General features: G+C 35.5%; 1 pseudogene; it reads left to right on the top strand.

Moving 5' to 3' along the window:
• Positions 1 to 467: 467 nt before the first annotated feature.
• On the top strand, positions 468 to 3,954 carry LOC107134062 (annotated as a pseudogene).
• The last annotated feature ends 2,055 nt before the right edge of the window (positions 3,955 to 6,009 follow it).

Here is a 6,009-nt window from a genome sequence, read left to right as displayed (position 1 = left end):
AGTCTGGAGCCTAAGCATAAGTCCTGCCTCTAAGAGTTCTGCCTCTGGGACTACCTGTTTCACCCTAGCAATTCCACCATGAGGGTGGAGCAAATATCATTGTCCAAACAAGCCCACCTAACTGCTGAGAAAGGAAGCTGAGACTATTTTGAACTCCAACAGAAACAATTCTTTAATTTTTGAGATCTTTTTTTCTTTTTTTTTCCTTTTTTCATTTCTCTGCTCAAATGTGACCTTAATGTTTCGTGGACATTTGTATATATTCATATTTGATATTGTTCCTAATTTATAGCATTTTTAGAACCAGTTATTTTTCAAGAATCAGTTGTTTGAGGACTAGGATGTTTGATTAATATATTTTAGTTTTGTATTATTTTATTTTTATTTTTCATTATTAATTTTTAAAATTTTTTAAATAAAAAACTTTTATTTTTCTCTCTCACTTCTCTGTTTCCCTTGGCTATCATTCCTCCTTTTCCTCCTCTAATGGCCAATCTCTATTGTTCTCTCTTTTGCACTTCCTTTAATTTTTTATTCTATCTTCCCTCCTTTTTCCTCATAATCATTACATCCTACATCACCTCTGTTCTCTTACTTTCCACCATTTGAAATTGTAAACACTGTAGCAAACTGTTTTTATTGTATGCAATAATTGTGCATATTATTTGTCTCTACATTGACAACATTGTAGAAGTCAAAACAAGAAATATTTGGATTAATGCTGTATAACATTTGATTGCTTGTTGTTATTCTTTCTCTCCACCTAAATGGTTAAGTACTGAAAACCTCCAGGGACGCTATAAGTCTATAGAATAGAAACTCTACTATCTCAGATCCACACTGTTAGATGTGTAGACACACAAACAACATGAAATGGTAAGGTAAGAAATTGCCCCAAACAAACAAAGATACTCTAGTAACAAAATTCATCAACACCAGAAATCTTAAAGAAGGAGTTTAAGTCCTTCCCTGAAGCAACCCGAAGGCCATGGAGGCTGAAGAGATGATGGAATTCCTTCAGGAGTTTCCTGAACATCATAAAATGATTCTGGACAGATTGAATGAACAACGAGAGCAGGATCGATTTACCGATATCACACTAATAGTCGATGGACATCATTTTAAGGCCCATAAGGCTTTTTTGGCTGCTTGCAGTAAGTTCTTCTACAAATTCTTTCAGGAGTTTACTCAGGAACCTTTGGTGAAGATAGAAGGTGTTAGTAAAATGGCCTTTCATCATTTAATTGAGTTCACATACACAGCAAAACTAATGATACAAGGAGAAGAAGAAGCCAATGATGTATGGAAAGCAGCAGAATTTCTACAAATGCTAGAAGCTATTAAAGCCCTTGAAGTCAGAAACAAAGAAAATTCAGCTCCATTAGAGGAAAATACCACAGGAAAAAATGAGGCAAACAAAAGAAAGATTGCAGAAACTTCAAATGTTATCACTGAGTCATTGCCATCTGCAGAATCAGAGCCTGTTGAAATTGAGGTGGAGATTGCTGAAGGCACAATTGAAGTGGAAGATGAAGGCATGGAAACATTAGAGGAAGTGGCTTCTGCCAAGCAGTCCATAAAGTACATACAGAGCACAGGTTCCTCTGATGATTCTGCTTTAGCATTGTTGGCAGATATTACCAGCAAGTACCGACAAGGTGATAGAAAGGGGCAGATTAAAGAAGAAGATGGCTGTGCATCTGACCCCATAAGCAAACAGGAACACATGAAATCACACTCCACTGAGAGTTTCAAGTGTGAAATATGCAATAAAAGGTACCTTCAGGAGAGCGCGTGGAAACAGCACCTAAATTGTTACCACCTTGAAGAAGGTGGAGTGAGTAAGAAGCAAAGAACTGGGAAAAAATTCATATATGTCAGTACTGTGAGAAACAGTTTGACCACTTTGGACATTTTAAAGAGCATCTTTGAAAACATGCAGGTGAAAAACCTTTTGAGTGTCCAAATTGTCATGAACGATTTGCTAGAAATAGTACTCTCAAATGTCATCTCACTTTATTCCAAACTGGAGTGGGGGCAAAAAAGGGAAGGAAGAAGCTGTATGAATGCCAGGTGTGTAACAGTGTGTTTAACAGCTGGGACCAGTTCAAAGATCACTTGGTAATACACACTGGAGATAAACCCAACCATTGTACTTTATGTGACTTGTGGTTTATGCAAGGAAATGAATTAAGGAGGCACCTCAGTGATACTCATAATATTTCAGAGCGTCTAGTAACTGAAGAAGTCCTTTCAGTAGAAACACGTGTGCAAACTGAACCAGTGACATCAAGACTATTATAGAACAAGTTGGGAAGGTGCATGTGTTACCATTACTTCAGGTCCAGGTGGATTCAGCACAAGTGACTGTGGAACAAGTCCATCCAGATCTGCTTCAGGACAGCCAAGTGCATGATTCACACATGAGTGAGCTTCCAGAGCAGGTCCAAGTCAGTTATCTAGAAGTGGGTCGAATTCAGACTGAAGAAGGTACTGAAGTACACGTAGAGGAGCTGCATGTTGAACGGGTAAATCAGATGCCAGTGGAAGTACAAACTGAGCTTCTAGAAGCGGACTTGGATCACGTGACCCCTGAAATCATGAGCCAAGAGGAGAGAGAGCCTAACCAAGCAGATGCTGCTGAGGCTGCCAGGGAAGATCACAGAGGTGCTGAGGGTTTAAAGACCAAACCAGCAGTGGATTCCCAAGTTGAAAAGGCAGAGAATGATGACAGAACAGCTATGCCAGTTTTAGATTGAAATAACGAATATATTTTTTAATTTACACGTTGGGTTTTTGAACTGATTATGGGCAGTGTGACTGTCCTTAAACTGAAAGACAAGTGGACCAAAGTTAAAAACGATTTCCTGTTGTGCTGAACTGTTTCTATCAAAACAAACTGATGCCCCTCACCCCAGTTAATGCCACAGAGGAGGATCTTTCTCATAAATGAAGGGGAGCTTTGAGAAGTATATCTCTGAAAACGTAAATGGATTATATTCTTATTATATAGTTGGGTACGAAAGTATCTATTTTCATTGTAGTAAGGGTTCTTTATCACCGTTTTCTCTTCCCCGGGTCATGTCCTTCCTCAAATTTTTTCCATATTGTAAAATCAAATGTAAAATCATTAGAATACAAGTTTATGTATTCTAATGCATGTTAGAAAATTGAATATGTAGGAAACAAGGCTGCATGAAGAAAGTGCGTTGTTACTGTGCAGTTAAAATTTTGGCTGGCTTTATTTAGTTTGAACAACATTGTTGTCTACCCCAATAGTCACAGGTGCCATCTCTGCAACAGAAACAGTGGTGGTGGCAAAATTTCCAGAATGTTAAAAAAACAAACAAGAAAAACACCCATGTGCCTTTTTAAAACCAACTAGACTTTTCAATAAAACATCTCTGCTTCTTTCAAAGTTTGTGTTGTAAGGAGCAATGTAGACAGTGCTATAGTACTTCATATTTTTGCTTATGATGACAACTACCAATTCTTTTTCATTTAAGTTAGATTGAGAAATTTCATTTAATGGCAGCTGAAGAGCCATTTTCAATTGGGAGAGTTCATTTACATCTGTGGTAAACTTTATTTTGATGAAAAGTTACACTACTATTTTACCACAAGATGAAAAAAAAAAAGATGAGCATCATTTAAAAATTAATGTATTTAAAATAAAGTACAGAGAAAAACATGTATATAATATATCAGGCTTTGTTTTTTGAATGGAATCTTTTTCCCCAATCCTTAATGTAAAGATCTTGTGCTATAACTTTTAAAGCCATACAAATAAGAGTGCTAAACTGTGGACTTAAAATTAGGTGTGTAAATATGTTTAATCAGTATTACTTAGAAAATAAAATATAACAACTACATAAAATAAACCAATATGCTTCTTTCTTTACCTGTTAAATATTGGGAGATATTTACATTTTTAAGGTAAACTTTAAAATTATGTGTTCAAAAAAAAGAAGGAGTTTAAAATTTGTATAGTTAAACTGATATAACAGGTAAAGTATGATATAAACAGTGAAATCAGAGAAAAAATACAAGAAATGAAAGATCACTTCAATAAAGAGAAAAATATTCTGAAAAAAAAGATCAAGCAGAAATCCTTGAAGTGAAGGAATGAATAAACCAAATTGAAAATTCATCAGGGAACATCACCAACAGACTAGACCACTTAGAAAATAGTTTCAGGCAATGAAAACTAAATATGTAATCTTAAAAATAAATTTAATCATGGAGAAAAGATGTTAAGAGACCATGGACAGAATTTCTAAGAAATATGAGATAACCTAAAAATTCCAAATTTAAGATTCACTGGTATAGATGAAGGCTCAGAGATACAAAACAATGGAATGCATAAGCTTTTCAATGAAATAATATGAGAAAATTTCCCAAACCTAAAGAATGAAAATGGAAATCCTATACAGGAGCCTTGCAAGACCACAAATATACAAAATTACAACAGACCCACACAAAGGCACATTATTATGAATATGCCTGACATACAGAATAAAAATTTTAAAGGCTTCCTGAGAAAAATGACAGGTCATGTTTAGAGAAACATAAATCTGGATCTCAGTTGATTTCCCAACCTAGACCCTGACAGCTAGGCGGTCATAGAATATAGATATCAAGCTCTGAGAGAAAATGCATTCCAGCTAAGAGTACTATACCCAGGAACATTAAGCTGCAGATTTGACAGTGAAATAAAAATCTGCCATTAGAATACTGCTGCAATATGTTAAAAGACTAGCTAAATATTGGAAACTCATATCATAATCATGGATTAGAATCTTTAATGTTTTAAAGTGCTTTTCTCTCCAAATTTAGTCAGGGTTTCAATGCAATATCAAGCAAACAGCAACAATCCAGGAAGAGATTGATAAAGTGCTTCTAAATTCTTTATAATAGGTTAATCTACAATAGCCAAGATATTTATAAATGAGTGAAGAGGTATGAAATGTTTTGTGATATAGGACAGAAAGACTGATTTTCCATGATAATGAAGATTATGAAAAAGAGCAAATAAGACAACTGATGACAGAAAAGTAGCCAGAAAGGTAATTCCTGTTACTGCGAAATTTAGCTAGTCGTTTTAAAATTATGTGTGCATTTGGATTTTCAGTTAAAATAACATCTTAAAAAAACCTGCAGTTAAAATAAATATGGAGTTGAAGACCGTAGAACTTTTGTAAAGTAATGTACTAAAGGACTGCACAGTTCCAAATGTAAGAAAAATATGCCACTCATTAACCACAAAGTAAAGACGTTAAAACAACAAGAGAATCAACATTATTCATGAAAATATACCAAAAGGAAAAAGAAACCATAAAGAGAATTTGGAGAATATATTTCAACAGACATATCTGTATCTGAAAAACAATATTCAGAATACATAAATGTGTTTAATTGTTTGCAAAAATTCTCCCCCAATAATTCACATCTCCCAGTATCCAATCTCCTATGTGAATCTTCAGCTTCTTTCACTAAGAGACCCTGTCTACTTCCCTACCCATTGAGTCTCAAATGGTCTATAATTTGCATTGGCCATTACAACCTGGCAGAAGCAGTGATGTGCCCATTGTGAGTCTACATAGGCATCAGAAGGCTGGCTCTGCAAGGATCCATTCACTGCCTGGGGCCACTGTATGTGATGAGATACAGCCTGCATCATCAACTGGCAGATGTAAAATTCTATGGAGGGGAGCTGAGACACCCCAGACAACAGAGCAAGCTGGACTGAAGCAGAGGGAGCACATGTTCTGCGGATGCATATGAGAATCTATTACAAAATTGTGAAAATCCAGTGTAACTGGAAGACATTCACTGAGTTCAGGTTGAGCCAAGGCTAATAGTCAAACCATAGAATTATGAAATAAACAAGTGTTCTTTGCACTAACCTCAATATTATGGGTGGTTTGTTTTGCATCTACTCTAAGTAATGGTTCAGAAAAGTTCTCCAACTTGAGAATAAAAAGATGAACAACCCATCTAAATGAGTAA

This window comes from Marmota marmota, unplaced genomic scaffold (assembly GCF_001458135.2).
Source record: "Marmota marmota marmota unplaced genomic scaffold, marMar, whole genome shotgun sequence".
Lineage (NCBI taxonomy): Eukaryota > Metazoa > Chordata > Mammalia > Rodentia > Sciuridae > Marmota > Marmota marmota.
This window is presented reverse-complemented; position numbering and strand designations above follow the sequence as displayed.